The sequence below is a fragment of the Mixophyes fleayi genome, chromosome 1, assembly GCF_038048845.1.
Source record: "Mixophyes fleayi isolate aMixFle1 chromosome 1, aMixFle1.hap1, whole genome shotgun sequence".
Lineage (NCBI taxonomy): Eukaryota > Metazoa > Chordata > Amphibia > Anura > Limnodynastidae > Mixophyes > Mixophyes fleayi.
Genome location: NC_134402.1, coordinates 203,049,014 through 203,066,902, shown reverse-complemented (window position 1 = coordinate 203,066,902; position 17,889 = coordinate 203,049,014). Strand labels below are relative to the sequence as shown.

At 43.4% G+C, this 17,889-nt stretch overlaps 1 protein-coding gene and 1 long non-coding RNA gene across 10 annotated transcripts in view; both read right to left on the bottom strand.

The window, feature by feature from the left end:
* LOC142148381 (casein kinase I-like) overlaps window positions 1-17,889 on the bottom strand; it is a 69,183-nt gene that overhangs the window by 32,249 nt on the left and 19,045 nt on the right. The window lies entirely within an intron of this gene.
* LOC142148442 (uncharacterized) lies at window positions 15,967-17,472 on the bottom strand. The gene is made up of 3 exons (XR_012690852.1): window positions 17,379-17,472; window positions 17,246-17,279; window positions 15,967-16,051 (listed from the first exon to the last, which is right to left on the bottom strand). It is a non-coding gene; the product is annotated as an uncharacterized LOC142148442 (long non-coding RNA).

Genomic DNA, 17,889 nt, shown 5'->3' with positions numbered 1-17,889 from the left:
CCGATTTGATAAAATTCTTGGTTATAACCTTATCATCTATTCCAGACAAAACCAAGTCCAGGTATTCTATGTTATCGGGACTGAAGTAAGCTGTGAACTTTAGATTGTATTCATTGTTACCAATATATGACATGAATTTTTTTATGGAATCTGTGTCTCCATCCCATATAATCAGAATGTCATCTATGTAACTTTGTATATTTTAATGTGCTTAGAAAACGTATTTGGTTTAAGGACATATTCCTGTTCCCAGCTCCCCTTAACTAAATTTGCATAGCTTGGCGCAAAAATCGTCCCCATAGCTGTACCACAGCACTGGAGCTAGAAGGTGTTTAGGAATTTAAAGCAGTTATGGGTCAAAATAAATAGAATGAGGTCACATATGAAGTTTTTATGTGTGGATTAAATATGAGGGTCTGGATCTAAGAATTGTTTGCAAGATGCGTCCCTTTCTTATGTTCTATCGCAGTGTACAATGATTGTACATCTATGGTTAGCCAAATATAATTGGAATTCCATTCAAAACCTTGTAGTAAATTAAGTACACTTGTTGTGTCTTTGAGATAAGAATCTAGGTTAATCACATATTTTGTTAAGAAAATATCTACATATTCCGAGGCATGAGATGTTAGGGAATCTATGCCTGCTATGATAGGCCTACCCGGTGGCTTACATAGATTTTTGTGACTCTTGGGTAGATAATAGAAGATCGGGATAACTGGGTTAGATACTAATAGGTATTGATATTCCTCTTTTGTAATAACCTGTTCATGTAGGCCTTGGACCAAAATTTCCCTGAGTGAGTTGACAAATTCATGAGTGGGGTCTTTCTGAAGTACCTTATATGAAACTGTATCCTGTAGTAATCTGTGTGCCTCTTCTATGTAGTCTATTCTGTCTAGCAGGACCACATCGCCTCCCTTATCTGCTTGTTTAATAATCAGGTCTTTATTTTTCTGTAGTTTTTTCAAGGCAATATTTTCTTGTTTAGAGAGGTTAGTATCACGAGGATGTTTATAATCAGATTGGCAGAGGTTACTAGTTTATGAAACAGGTCAATATGGCTACTCCTTGATTCTAATGGGTAAAATTTAGATTTAGGTTTCAGACCTGATTTGGATGTACTGTCAAAGTTAAAAGTGATGGCTGCATCTTTCCTAATAAAATGTCTCTTTAAGGTAAGTTTGCTAGTGTATTTATTGATGTCTATGAACATCTGAAATTTATTAGGTTTTTGTGTAGGGACAAAAGTTAATCCTTTACTGAGTACAGAGAATTTATTTTCACTGACCTGGTGTTTGGATAAATTAAAAATACCATTATTTTTAAGAGCTTCAATAGTAGTAATATGTATTTTCTCCTTGACCTTTTTGATTCCACCTTGTTTTCCCCTTCTCCTACCAGTCTGCATTTCATGGGTGAGGCTAGTAGAATACTTTCTTTGATCTGTTTTCTGTGACCCCCCCTTTCGTGGGTGGTGGTAACGGGGGATAAAAAATCCTATCACTAGTGTCTATGCTGTCCAATACTCTAAATCTATTTTTAAGGGGGAATGGTTCTCTAGTGGTAGGTTTCTTGATAGTGGGACTGTGCTGTGGTCTTCTATTATATTCCTTTGGTTCTACATATTTCCATTGGTGAATGTGAAGATACCAGGTTTATCTGGCCCAATGCTACCCACTTCACGCTGGATGGCCACCCACGGGTGCCTTCCTATGCCAGGGAAGTCTACCCAGTACCTTCTAGGATTCGTATGGTCACTCAGGCAAATGTAGTTATGAAAATACAACGGTATATTTATTGTCATACAAACAACACTACAATATTATGTACACACAGTAAATAAATGCCAGGCAGGTTTAACACATTATCTGTCCCTTACCCCAATAGCTTAAGGAGATATAGTCACCTAGCTGTCCAGACTTCACGACCCATGGATCTCTCTCAGCTACATATATAGACTCTAGTTAGTGAACGACAACTCAAAACTAGATCTTGCACCTTCATGAATGAAATCCCAGAATGAACACCCTTCCCCCCCTGGAGTCGTTCCTTATATCTCAGGTCTAATTTCCACAGTCTTTCCCCTTCCTGGGCAAACCCCTGGGTCTATTCTTCTTAACCATTGGCGAGTGCAGGACTAGGGGGTTTAGACAGGGCAGTGAAGATGAGCTGTCCTTTCACAGAAGCCCCCTGCTGGGATGCAGACAGATCGTCTGGACTAATCCTAAGGAGAACAAATTATGCTAATTGGCTTCCCCTACTTCCAAGGATAAGGTAGCAGTGAGCCCCACCTAAAATTAACTCCATACACTACTTTGTGATGTCACAGGGTCCCCAGCTGTTCCATGCTTCCTGTAGAGGAAGGAGGGGGGAGAATGAATGTATTGTGGACACCACCTGATCTTTACCCATAACCCTCCTGGCTTCAGTTTAAGAACAATGAATAACACTACTGCAAATCATCAATATATAATACACAATATACATATTTACATTGGACTACAATGTCCCCTTAACCACATGTAATTCGACAATGCAGTTGTAGTCTGGTGAGCTGGGGAACAAAAGCAAGGGCTATAAAAAGTACTATAATCCACATTATGTGAGAAACGAGACACAGAATGGTTAGCGTATCACTCCTTTCATCACAGTGAACATCCATATTAGTAGGATATTGGTAGTGCCTGTAAGTCTGGTTAGAGGTAGGTTTTTTCCATTGTTTGATGTTATTGTGATCATAGTCATATTTATCCCTCAGAAATTTTTTCTCTTTGGTTTCCTCTGTTTCTACTTTTTCTAAATTCTTATTAAGAACTTTTTCATTAATGAGGTAATCAGCCTTCCCTTTATAGGGTTCTAGTAATTTGTCTTTAATGGATATCTCTTCTTCCAAATTTTGAAAAGATTTCTTTTTCTCGTGAATAATAAGTTTCATAAATTTAATTGAGCAGTCATGAAGGATATGATCCCATTCCTTCATGAATTCAGAATTAGTATTACCAAAAGTGGGGGTCTTATTAATGCGGAGTCCTCTTGGTATTCTATTTACTGCAATGTATTGCTCTAGTCCCTTAATGTCCCACCACATCCTGGTTTCTTTACCAAGTCATTTTTCAATATCCCAAAAGAGATTATCTAATTCTGATGTAGGGTCTATGTTGTTGGTATCATTAAAGATTTTGTGACGGTCAGATCTTGTGTTAATTCTCTCACTGTTTCTCCACATTGTAGTAAGATGTGGGGTGTTTATATATCAATCTGAAAATGCTGCCTATTAGTGTCAATACCAGGTTAGAATAGAAAAGAATGATGACAATAACAGTGGCGCTTATTCCAGAGTTGAGAATGAATGTGAATATAAATATAATAGTCCAATACAGATTCACACCCAGACACCTCCTTAATATCAAAGTGGCTGCCTCCCTTCAGGAATGGATGGTATGCCAAGTAAGGTTCAAAATGTCAGGTAAGAAGGGGTATGGCGCCTTAGGTTTATTATTATGGGTAAGATGACCCACAAAACCAAGGTATATACACAAGCACATATATATATTTATATATATATATATATATATATATATATATATATATATATATATATATATTTATTCCATAGACAAAAAACCTTATGGTTTAACATGTCCAATTAAGGTTCTGTCACTCACAAAATGGTGGAGCTGCTAATTCACAGATATTATAATATAATATATGCCCTTACAATACACACATATATATATATATATATATATATATATATATATACATACATACACACACACAGAACACATAAACATATACACAAGTGCAGTTTTAAACTACAGAATCCAAGAGTCTTGTCAGACTTCCAAGCCACTTGTCGATTGGCTGAATTAACTGAATTACAGAAATAGAAACAGTAAAGTATGCACTCCAACTCAAACCAGCAGGGCACTATATGTAACTATAGATCATATATCGTGTGATCCCTCATGTCACAGTTGGAGTAGTTGGACATATAGAAGATGACAAAGATGAATCATAGTTTGGGTCTGTAACTAATGGGGAAAACTCTTCAATCACTTCAGTCAGCTAACACTAAAAGATCTGAAAGAATAAGGTTTCTGATCTCAATAAAGGGTTTTGAAATCTACTTGATTTTGTTGGTTATAACAAAAAAAAAAAAAAGTTGGAAAATAGAATACAAAAAACTTTAAGGGGATAGAACTGTACCAAGTCCCCATCAAAAGTAGGTGGTTGGAGTTCCAGATCAGAGAGCAAATCAGCAGTCTTAGAAAGTTTCTATGATGGGATCTCAAATACAGAGTCCATATTCCAACACACTAGGAATGCTTGTTCAAGAGCCGGGAACGTGCAACTTGCAGGCTCTAATATTTTAGCCAGTGCAAATGTTAGGGGTCCCAATATGAATACCACGGAGAGTAGTTGAGATGATAACAGTGTCTTTATTTTAAAAACAGATCACACAGATATAAACTAAATACAGACAATGGTAAAGCAGTTAGCACAACAAGTACATAGGAACAGCAGGAGTTATTGGATACCAGGCACAAAAAGATAAATGCAGGTACAGAATACCAGGATAACTAGGTGTTAGGATCCCCTCCAGCCAGTACAGAAATACCCGGAGTCTGCTCCAAAAGCCTGGTGTTCACTGTTGCCCCTAGTGATGGGGACAGGCTTGGCTGCAGACAAACAGAGGGCCGTGAGATGTGCACTGGCTGGGGAGAACCTAGGAATAGAGCTACCAAGGCCGTAGAGTAGGAAGTGCAGGAGGGAGTCAGGTGAGACACCGAGTGGATATATCACTCCTGGCCACTGGAATAAAAGAACAGCTGATAGAGAAGTCCCCTGATACACAGTAACTTCTGTACCGGTGCTTGTCCGCAAAGGAACGAAACTTGCAGTGATAGGTAAAGATGATGAAACTGAACGTAGGCAGTTGCCAGGGGTAACTACAACCCACAGTACTAGTGATAGTCCGGAGATTTTAGGGAAACAGTTCTCAGGCGGTTGCCAGGGGTAACTGCAACCCACAGTACTGGTAAGAGTCCGGAGATTGTTGAAATCTGAGTGCAGGGATGCTGCAGGGGCTGTGTCTACGTATAAGGTTAGGATGAGCAGAGGAGCTGCAGATCACACCGGAGCCATGCCTGGGAGCACAACTTTACCGGGGTCCTGGAGTTAGCTGACTGGAACTGGTGAATAGATAGTAGAATAGTCAGGAACCGAATCAGATCTGGCATACGGGATATCAACACAGGAGAAGAGTCAAGCAGAACCGAGTCGGTACACAGGGAAATCCAATGAAGCGTAAACAGGAACGGAAACGGTCTGGTACACAGGGATACCACTATCCGACAGGAAACAACAGGAACAGTTGACAGGGAGAACACAAGGGAGCAGGACACTATGGTAAATGTATTACCGGCAATTCCGCAGAGGATTAGCCAGCTATTTAAGGAGATCAGAACCAATGGTGTGATTTCTGCTCCTCAGTATGAAGTACCTCCCAGATTTCCCAAAATATGAACTGTGACAACATTTTACTTTGAAGGTCATATTTATATATATATAAATATATAAATATATTTATATATAGGCTTTCACATGCTGCCTACCAGGATCTCCAGCTGTGATCGGCCCCACACAGTCTACTCAAGTGTCCCAAAACTCTTTGTAACCAAGGCAAGTGACATGGTTATTGTCAGACGCCGTCCCCGCTGATCCTGTCAGACAGGGAACGGACGTCTGACTTCCCTGTCGGCTGCCGCGGGACTCCGCTTCCGGGTACTCGGGCGCATGCGCCCTGTTCTCAGTCCCATTGCTAGGCAACGGGACGCCGCTTCTCCTACCAGTTCCGCCTCCTCCTCTCCGCCAATCACTGCAGTCAGCCCTCTATTTAAACCTGTCTCTGGCGCCATTAGGGTGCCAGAGTAACAGGTTCACCACCAGTGTTCCTGGCTTCCTTATTACCCATACTCCTGAGTATTCTGCTTCCTGATTACCTGTTGTGACCCCGGCTTGGCGACCATTCTACTCTTCTGTGTGACCCATTCTGTACTGTGACTTCGGCTTAGTGACTATTCCTTTGGATTACCCTTTGTACCTGATATTCCTGATTGCTGTGACCCGGAACCGTCTGACCTTTCTACACTACACTGGTGACTGGGTAATAGGACCGCGACCTGCGTGCCCTGTGCAGCAAAGTCCAAACCTCCTTGCGGGGGTCCCTGGTGAACACCAGGGGCACGTTAGACTCCGCGCTTGTTAGACCAGTTGCGCTAATACCGGTTAGTGTTTACTCCTCTCCAGTATCCCTAGGTCTACGGCCTGACAGTTTACTCTGGCCATGACTGACGGTATCGGAGAACCCTCAGCCCGAGATCTCCTCATCCATTTAGGAGTACGGGTAGAACAGCAAGAGGCCAACCAAGTGCAACTCTTACAGTGTATACAAGGGGTGATTTCTCGCCTGGATTCCCTGAGCATCCCTCAGGCAGCTGCTCCAGCCTCAGCCCTTGTTCCTTGTCCAGCCTCTGTGCCTCCTACCGGAGCTGTTGCCGTCTCTAGAACTCTATGGATTCCTACCCCGGAGAAGTATGACGGTAATCCCAAAGGATGCAGTGGATTTTTGAATCAGTGTTCCATCCAATTCGAATTGACACCGGAGAATTTCTCATCCGAGAGAGCTAAGGTGGCCTATATTATTTCTCTTCTGACGGGACAAGCCCTAGCCTGGGCCTCCCCACTTTGGGAGCGGAGAGATGGATCTCTCATCCATTCTGACACCTTTATTGAGAACTTTCGAAAGGTATTTGATGAGCCCGGACGAGTGTCTTCGGCTGCATCTAGTCTGCTAGCTCTTCGTCAAGGCTCCCTTACAGCAGGTCAATACGCTGTTCAGTTCCATACCTTAGCCTCAGAATTAGGATGGAATGATGAGGCTCTAATGGCTACCTATTGGCAAGGTCTGTCTGATCCTATCAAGGACGCTCTGGCTTCCCAAGATCTTCCGTCCAAGCTTGCCGATCTGGTCTCTCTGTCTATCAAGGTAGACATTCGCCATCAAGAGCGTTCTACGGAGAAGATCCAGGGTCGTCGTACTGTTCGCCTGGCTCCCCGTTTCCAATCTCCAGTTCTTCCAGCCAAAGAGCCGATGCAAATTGGACGCTCTCGTTTGTCTCGGGATGAAAGGGAACGTAGGATTAAGAACCGTTTGTGTCTATACTGTGGACAATCCGGCCATCTGTTGTTTTCTTGTCCAAAGAAGCCGGAAAACTTCACCGCCTAGGCAACACCAGGGAGGTTGTTCTAGGTTCCTGTCTCCATTCTCCCTCTCCTTCAAAAGATAACAGTTTTCTGATGCCTGTCACCCTCAAGTTTTCGGATACTTCGCTAAACTGTTCTGCATTTGTGGATTCTGGATCTGCAGGGAACTTCATCTCCGCCACTCTGGTGTCCAAGCTTCACATACCCTGCTCTCCGTTGCCGCAACCATTGGTTCTTACTGCAGTTGACGGTAACCGTGTCAGCAACGGTTCCATCACTTACACCACCGCACCAGTCCAATTGCAGGTAGGGGTTCTTCACCAGGAGTGGATTCAGTTCCTTGTCATTCCGCAGTCCGTTAACTCCATCATCTTAGGGCTACCATGGCTCAGAAAACATTCACCACAATTCGATTGGGTTCACGCTCAAGTAACCTCCTGAGGTTCTTCATGTTTCGACCAATGTCTCTCTCGAGTACTTCCTCCTAACCACCTTCCTTGTCTCTCTCTGGACTCCCAGGTCAAACTACCAGAGCGGTACTTAGACTTCATTGATGTTTTCAGCAAGACTGCTGCAGAAAGTCTTCCGCCACATCGGGCATGGGATTTTCCCATCGAACTAATTCCCGGCAAAACCATTCCCAAGGGTATAGTCTATCCACTGGCTCTTCCCAAAACGAAGGCGATGTCTTTATATATCTCAGACAACCTTCAAAGAGACTTTATCAGAAAATCCACCTCGCCCGCAGGAACTGGATTCTTTTTCGTAAAGAAGACGGTTCATTAAGACCTTGCATCGACTACCGCCGTCTTAATGCCATCACCATCAAGAATCGTTATCCTCTCCCCTTAATTACAGAACTGTTCGATCGAATCAGAGGAGCCAAGATCTTCTCTAAATTAGATCTGAGGGGCCTACAACCTGATCCGCATTCGGAAAGGCAACCAGTGGAAAATGGCATTTAACACCCGTGACGGGCACTATGAGTACTTAGTGATGCCTTTTGGACTTTGCAATGCCTCAGCAGTTTTTCAAGATTTTGTCAACGAGATCTTCAGGGATCTCCTGTATCAGTTTGTGATTGTCTACCTGGGCGATATTTTAATATTTTCATCTGATATATATTCTCATCGCCTTCATGTCAAGACTGTTCTTTCTCGTCTCAGAAAATATTCCTTATATTGTAAACTGGAGAAATGCCTTTTCGAATGTTCACAAGTTCCGTTTCTGGGGTACATAGTTTCCGGCACCGGTCTGCTGATGGATCCAAAAAAAGTAGAGGCCATTATCAGCTGGCCATTACCAACTGGCCTCAAGGCTACTCAACGCTTCATCGAGTTTGCCAACTATTACCGTCAGTTTATTAAAGGTTTTTCGTCCATCATCTGTCCCATCACAGCTTTAACCCGCAAAGGTGCCTGCAGCAAACCGTAGCCTGTCGAAGCTATACAGGCTTTTAAAACTCTTAAAGAAGCATTCCTTTTGGCCCCTATACTCAAACAGCCTGACCAGGGGAGACCGTTTTTTCTTGAGGTAGACGCTTCTTCGGTAGGAATTGGAGCAGTACTGTCCCAGAGATCTTCTTCGGGTACACTGGAGACTTGTGGATTCCTGTCTAAGAAATTTTCCGGGGGTGAACTAAATTATGGAATCGGCGACAAGGAATTGCTGGCCATCAAGATTGCTTTTGAGGAGTGGCGCCACTTGCTGGAGGGTGCCTTACATCCCGTCACGGTAATGACAGACCACAAGAATCTTACTTACCTCCAGGAGGCACAATGTCTTAACCCCCGTCAAGCTCGCTGGTCTCTCTTCTTTCCAGATTTCAACTTATCCTTACTTTCCGTCCCGGTTCCAAGAACTCTAGGGCCGATGCACTTTCCAGGTCCTTTGATAATACGGATGCTCTCCCCTATCCAGACAACAAGATGATTCTAAATCCGATACAAGTAGTGGCCATTACCAATTCCTCAGCAACCTCTCCCCCTCCGGGGTGTTTGTTTGTGGAACCACATCTCCGCTCTAAATTACTATGTTGGGCACACGAGTCCAAATTTGCTGGTCATGCCGGTTACAAAAGAACGAAGGAATTCCTTTCCAGATACTACTGGTGGCCTAAACTTGCTTCGGATGTTCAGAGATTCGTATCTGCATGTTCGGTTTGTGCCCGCCATAAAGTGCCAAGACAAAGTCCTCATGAGGGTAAATGTATCAAAATTTGCCAGCGTGTTGAAATCGCAGCAAATCGTGGAAATGTATCAAGCTCCGATTTTGACACTCATGTTCAAAATCGCTGGTCATCTCTGGCGATTTTGAGCGATGTAAACACTCACGAGTTTAGCAAACTCTTCTGTGTTTGGCAAACACATCACTGTTACACTGCCCTGGTAAAAAGTTAAAGAACAGATAAAAGTTTTTTAAAAAAAAAAGCGTGGGGTCCCCCTGCTATTTATGCTTAACCCTAGTGCTGCCTGACTAGTGCTGGTCCCATGAAAATCGGGGAAAAATTTTGCGTGGGGTCCCCCCGATTTTCACTTTACCAGCACTAGGCAAGCCAGCCAGGGTTGGCGGCACTATAGCAGGGGGACGCGCGGCAGGGCTCCCCCTACCATAATGACTAACCAACCCGACTGTTCAGCGCTGGGCTGGATTCCCTAGGGAGTGGGGTCCGCTGAAAAAAACGAGCGGGCCCCCCCCCTAGAAAGAACCAGCCCAGTGCTGATAGCACTAGGGCTCTTCCTACTACCCCTGGGCTGTGGCTAGTAGGGTAATACGGCGCTAAATGGTTAAAAAAAACAAACTGACACCAATTTTGTTTGTGGAACTACAAGTCCCAGCCAGCCAGGTTGCCAAAAACAGTGTGGCCATGCTGGTGCTTGTATAACTACAAGCACCAGCATACCCACGGCAGCCAGGGCATGTTGGCACTCAAAATCCATAACACATTTCATATTTCATTGCTGAAACCTCTAATTCTCAACAAATTTTTCAAAGAACCTGTTCCTCCTCCACCTGTCAAGACATCTGTAGGTGATGAATTCGAGATCGAGAGGATTCTGAAGAGACGTTTCTTCCAGCGCAAACCTCAGTATCTGGAAGGGCTTCGGTCCTGAGGAGAGATCTTGGGTCTCGGAGGCCGATCTCCATGCTCCTCGCCTTCTTGCTAAATTTCTGAAGAAAGTTAATCCTTCTCCGAGAGGGAGGAGGGGAGGGGGTACTGTCAAACGCCGTCCCCGCTGATCCCGTCAGACGGGGAACGGACGTCTGACTTCCCTGTCGGCTGCCGGGTACTCGGGCGCATGCGCCCTGCTCTCAGTCCCGTTGCTAGGCAACAGGACGCCGCTTCTCCTACCAGTTCCGCCTCCTCCTCTCCGCCAATCACTGCACAGTCAGCCCTATATTTAAACCTGTCTCTGGCGCCATTAGGGTGCCAGAGTAACTGGTTCACCACCAGTGTTCCTGGCTTCCTTATTCTCCATACTCCTGAGTATTCGGCTTCCTGATTACCTGTTGTGACCCTGGCTTGGCGACCATTCTACTCTTCTGTGTGACCCATTCTGTACTGTGACTTCGGCTTGGCGACTATTCCTTTGGATTACCCTTTGTACCTGATATTCCCGATTGCTGTGACCCGGAACCGTCTGACCTTTCTACACTACACTGGTGACTGGGTAATAGGACTGCGACCTGCGTGCCCTGTGCAGCAAAGTCCAAACCTCCTTGCGGGGGTCCCTGTGAACACCAGGGGCACGTTAGACTCCGCGCCTGTTAGACCAGTTGCGCTAATACCGGTTAGTGTTTACTCCTCTCCAGTATCCCTAGGCCTACGGCCTGACAGTTATCTCCTCACACTGAGATGTGCAAAGCCATTAAGTATATTTGCATCAGACTCAATGGGCCTGAGTCATTAAGGGACGCAAAATGAGCGCAGCGTACGTACGTGCACTAATGCACGTACTTTGTGGCTGCGAACGGCCGAAGTCATTAAGATGCGTACTCACATACGCAGCTTCATGACTTGCGGCGCAAGTGTTCCTATTCTACCCGTTCACGTCCGTACACGCTGGCACATACTTGCATAACGTGCAGAAGCGAACGCTACGCTGTTTAGTGCATAGTAACATCATTGGTGTATCTCTCAATTGTTGAATCATGGTGCTGGTTGCAAATAACCGTAAAAATATATATTCTCCTTGTTATGCTACTTTGTTTACCCTGTCAAGATGTTTTAGTTTTGATGATTAAAATTTCGTAATATTGAAATATTTTCAGTGTTTTATCGTATATCATATATCAGTATATCATGTATATTTGATGTGTTTTTATAATGTCATATGTATTATATTATATATATATTATATTATATAAGCCTTTGGTGTCAGCTGGAAGGAAAAGAATATGAACAGAAATGAAGTAGTTATTCAAAGAACCTATGTTTTCAATCCAGTGATTTTCAACAAAGACTTGCACAGACTTCTTCGACTTGTCCATTGCATCCAGGAGACTCAAAAGGATCAGGATACGCCTAAATACTTTCTCAGCCAATTGTTATATGATAGGTGTAAATTACAGTACAACCTTCTTTTGTTGAAACACAAAGTACATCTCTGGTCTGTTTAAGATCAGAGTTTTCAGCATAGAAAAAGAGTGGAAGCTTATTATTTTGTAAAGAAACAATGATCCAATTTTATTCGTTAAGTGTCTTTTGCTGAAGGAATTTTTGTATGACTTTATTAACCTATATAACACCAATGAGTTTATGCCCTGTTTTCCCTGTGTATCAGGTTGTGTCTTGGTTCTGTTTTCAGTATATGTTTTAGAAAGAGGTTATGTCGTACATAACTGTTATTTCTTTGGGCCTTATCACATTATATCCCGGATGTGAGGTGTGACCCTATTGGTTGGCCTCTTCTCCATTGGCTTTTAAACAACAGCTTTACTTAAGTGTATAATGCTAATACGTAAATTTGTTCAATGAAATCACACATATACCAGTTTTTCTTGTAACAAAAATATTTTAATTTATAAACTAAAACTATTAACAAATGTTAAGAAACACAAAAAAAATAATCAATAAAAGGTATTTAACATTTTTTTTAGATATTTTTTTTTTTTGTTTTGTTTTTTCTTTATGCTTTTTATATTTTTTTTCTTGTTTTTTTAATTCACCCAGAAGTCTCTGGCTGTGCCTTGGAGGACCCATCGACTCCTCATCAGCTACAAAAAATGAAAGACAACAAATTTAGTAAATGCACTCTTAATACATTTCAATGTGGTGAAATGCTAGCTGTCAGTTCTTGTACCTTTGCATTTTGTAAGCTCGGTACAGTGCATATATGAATGTTACCCAAACACTGGCCCCATTCATTAAATTTTGATAAATGTAGGAGTACATAACATATACTGAAAACAGAACCAAGACACAACATGATACAAAGACAGGTGACAGGGTAAAGCAAATCAGATTATCTCTGACAGATAGTGAAAGGGATGGTAGAAATCAGCAAGAAGAAGGCCTAAGCTTAAGAAAACAGGGAAAACAGGCCTATCGAACAAGGCCAAGAGGGTGAAGGTACTGTAGAAGGAGCACACAACAAAAGAGGGCCATGCGCATGAGAGCTTACAACCTAAAGGGAAGGGGGAGACACAAGTAATACGAAGTATATAGTATTATATTGTTTTGGTGTATACATTAACTTTCTGCAAAATTTTGCCAAGGAGAATCTCACCCTCTAGGGTGCATTTTTAAAGCCTGCCAGCTGAGTTGGCCTGCGCACAAGACAAGAATTGGTGGGAGGACATTTTTCCCATTGTGGGAACTTAGGATGCCTTGTACTGTGAATGGGCAGTGAAAACTGTTTGTCATGTTCTACCCAAAAAAGCCAAAAATCATATCTTGACAAAAAAAACCACAACTAAAGTTTACGAAAATTACCATGTAATGTTCTTACTTTCCTCAACCAGCACTTGTGGTTGCTGAGAGGTGGATTCTGGTTGGCTCTGGAATAGCAGAGGTGATGCTGCCAGGTCAGCGGACTGCGGCGAATCCTCCACCACCGCTGACTCCACCTGTGGCTGTTGGCTACCACCTGGCGCCTCCGGTGTGACCACCTGTTGATGTTGGCGGTGGTGTTCGGAGCTGCATTGGCGTCCTGTTGGAGACCATGATGTGTTATCTTATGTGTATTTTTGTAATGTATTCACCATACACAGCGAATACATACATACATGCAGCGAATGGTAGCTTTGAATGCTAAAATGGTACTCATGTCAATAACATTAAATTTGTCAAAAAATGTACACTAAAATTTTTAACATATATATAATAGGAAATAATCAGAATAATCGCAAATAAGACTAACATTATTCATACGTTTAGTATGAGAATGGTCAGAAAATAGGCCTTTTCTGTCCATATTTCCTGTGAGAAGAAAAAATTACATTGCCATATTATCTAGTGTTTGAGCACAACTTACTAGCAAGAATTTCAGCCCTCAAATCTGCAAGAAGGTCGGGCTGCCGTCTCCGCAGATCACTCCATCGGCGTTGCAACTGCACGATGGATCGGCGGGTACCAACCTGCATACGCAGACGCCTGCGCACGGCTCTGTATGCCTGCAGTTTCTCATCATTTCCCACGTACCTCCCTGCGGGCTCAAAACAACAGTCCATCGTTGCTGTCAGCACCCGCAGTTCGGTACGTGAGAATACTGCAGACCTCATTTTCTCTCAGAAATGACAGTTTAATATCCTGCTTACCGATTGGTTCTCAGTGAACGTCGGTGCGTCTGCACGTCCATCGCGGAACCTGTACTAAGAGAGCTGACTGACCTGTCAATCACTGCTCAAGCGCGCCTAGCGTTCTGGCACGTACGCAACTGAACGCACCACTATAAAATCGCATACAGCATGCGATAGTTCGACCTGACAATTTCTGCATGGCTTTTCAAAGTTGTTGCTGTCAGGAAACGGTTGATATTGGTGGATACTGAGGTAAGTAACATGGGCCTAGGTCTGCTACCTGACATAGATAGCATCGTAGGAAATGGAATAATTGCACTTTCTTTTTTCCTTTTTTAGATTGCGATCACTTAAAAAAACAAGCCTAAAAAACAGGAGAACCTTGCTCCATTTTGGGGTAAGTAACATGGGCCTAGGTCTGCTACCTGACATAGATAGCGTCGTAGGAAATGGAATAATTGCACTTTCTTTTTTCCTTTTTTAGATTGCGATCACTTAAAAAAACAAGCCTAAAAAACAGGAGAACCTTGCTCCATTTTGGGGTAAGTAACATGGGCCTAGGTCTGCTACCTGACATAGATAGCGTCGTAGGAAATGGAATAATTGCACTTTCTTTTTTTCCTTTTTTAGATTACAATACAATACAATACAGGAGATACAGGATATACAGGAGAACCTGAACATGTCTGAACAAGACTCCAATGAGTGAGGAGCCAGAAGTCAGTGAACGGGAATCACTGCACGCCTGCTATCACAGTATTAGAGACACAAATGCCACTATTCAGTCCAATACCACAGATATTGCCACAACCCTCACCCGTATGGAGCACACTTTACACAGTAGCCTCACCCGTATAGAGAACACTATGGACTTAAACCTTTCATCTATCAACACTACCCTTACCCGTCTCACTGACCTTATTGCAGTGTATATCACCAATCCCCAATCACGCATATCACAGGAATCTTCTCCTACTTCTTTCTCTCCATCTCTTAGTCCCATGTATCAATCATACTACACTTCACCCGATTATCGTTCCACAAGTAGGCCTAATCGCGCGCACCCGTCTTCACATATTGAACAACTCCACTCTCAAGGTTCTATTGGTTCTAGTCTAAGACCCCAAATGCATCGCCATCATTTTCAAACCAACCCATATGTTGACATTGAACCATATTCACATTCTAATCAGCAATACAACTATTATTTACCACCATCTGCCCCTTCTGCCATCTCTGCCCCATCTGCCATCTGCCCCCTCTGCCCCATCTGCCATCTCTGCCCCATCCACCATCTCTGCCCCATCTGCCATATCTGCCCCATCTGCCATCGCTGCCCCTTCTGCCCCATCTGCCATCTCTGCCCCATCTACCATCTCTGCCCCATCTGCCATCTCTGCCCCATCTGTCACCCGTACACCCCGTGCCCCCCGTGCACCCCGTGCCACACAATCGTTGGCTGCTGCACAGTCACTCACTGCTGCTCCACTGGCCTCTGCTTCCTCCCCACTGTTGCCTTCTATATCACGGGTTACCAGAAGCCAGACTCATCCTCGATGCGATGCAACCATTATACCAGCAAAGAGGCCCCGTAAAAAATTAATTGTATAATTATAAACTTATTAGCTATGTATGTTGTATTTTTTAAAAACATTACAAAAACACTTACAAGAGAAGTAGGTGTCCAGGACATATTGCTTGAAAGACACAGCATCAACTGATTCTGTAGGGCTGGGGTCAGCATCTAACACCTCCTGGACAGCAACCTCGGCCTCCTCCACCCAAGGAACCCCACTCCTAATGGCGATGTTATGGAACACCACACACAGAGCTATGATATCACACACAGTGGATGGAGCATACATTAGAGCACCACCAGACCGATCTAGGCACCGGAAACTGGCCTTTAAAAGACCAAATGCCCGCTCCACAACCGATCTAGTGGCTGTATGTGCGGAGTTGTATGCCATCTCCTGCTCCGTACGTGGGTTTAATAGAGGAGTGAGGAGCCAAGGGCGAAAAGGGTATGCGTTATCTCCTACAAGGGGTGACAAGAATGAAAAAGTTTAAAAATATGAGCGAGTGTCATAATTGTAGACACAAATAACTATATCTATGGCAACAAGACAGGCAACATGGATGACAAATAATGGCAAAAGAAGCAATCAGACACATAACATATTCAATGTATTTGTAACCAAGGTTTAAGTTTTTGAACAACTTTTCATATGGGCAGCTATCCAGGTAGGATTTTAAGGTAAACATCACAATTAAATGTACTTTTGAATGATATTGCAATGTGCCTTTGTAATATATCTACTTAGCTACCAAACTTAAGACATTACTATTTCCACTTTAAACTACTACATACATGACATGTTTGTTAAATAATAAAAATATCTAATAGCCACGCATCACCATTCGGCCTTGCACCACCTTGCCTCAGTTGCAATCTTTCCCACATCCCTGATTGCTGGAAGGCAAAGGAGTCATGTGTACTCCCTGGCCACATAGCTACCAGGTTACGAATCTGGAGAGAGGCGTCACATATAGCTTGGACATTTATAGAATGGAAATGCTTGCGATTTAAAAAATTAGCAGCATTCCCACCGGAGGGGACCAAGGCTACATGAGTCCCATCGACTGCCCCTATGACATGCGGGAAACCGGCTATGTGGGAAAACTGCCGTTTTATCGGCACCAGGGACTCCTCACCGAGTGGCAGATGTATGAATTGCCTTAGACGCAACACAAACGCCCCCAGAACAACCTTTAGCACACGACTGAAGGACTTCTGGGACATCCCTGAAGCGACTCCCACAGTGGTCTGAAATGACCCTGTCGCGCAAAAGTGCAATACCGCCAACAGTTTAGTCAATGGCGGTATTGCTGTTGGGCTGTTGCGCTTGGGCTCCAGGTCAATCTGCACTATGCGCAGGGTGTCCAGGATGACACGAGGCGGGAGCCGATAACGCCGCACCACCTCAGCATCAGACATGCCAAAGAGGCTGACACGTGGCCTGAACACACGCTCCCTTGGTCGGCGACGATGGGTTACTTGCTGATTTTGGGGGCGGCGATGCTGGTTGCCCTCCTGTGCTGACACATGTGCCTCGGCCATTTCTAAGAAACGCTATATTTGAAAAGAGAAGGATGTGAAAAAAATACAATTAACTCATAGTTTGGAAAATGTCACTCCTATTTGCACAGGAAACATTGACAATATACTTACACCAACAAGTGGGTTGGCCAAACTCATAATGTGGCTAAAAAAACAAAACAAAAATTGTCAGAGGGTGAATAAGAAGTTATGGCATCTGCTTCTATGCTATGTCAGGTTGCAGACCTAGACCCATGTTACTTACCTCAAAATGGAGCAGGATTATCCTGTTCACTTGCAAACAATTGTCAATGGGAAACTAAAAAAGATAGAAAAAAGTAAACAAAAGATAAAAATAATCTACAAAGTACTACACAGCCCAATACAAGCAAACTATTATCTGTAACTATTATCTGAAACAAAGTATAACACCCAAAATAACAAAAAAGTCCAAGACAATTCAAACAATAAAATGTTAAAACAAATCAACCAAAGAAACCATAGTAATATCTTAAAATATATCATGCAAACATACCAATAAATGAATCAGCAGTGAACAGGGCACATCATCTACGCCGAGCTTTATAGCAGTGGTTAATTAGCACAGAGTATGCAGGTGAGGGTCTGCATGCGTCCTGATCACATGGGCGTTCCTTCGGATAAGTTGTGTGTGCTCGTGGTTTAGATCTGAGAGATAAACTAGACCCTTGGCAGGCGCACTGCGTACGCCACCACACACGCGATCACCTGCGTTCGCACCAGTATGACTTGGACGT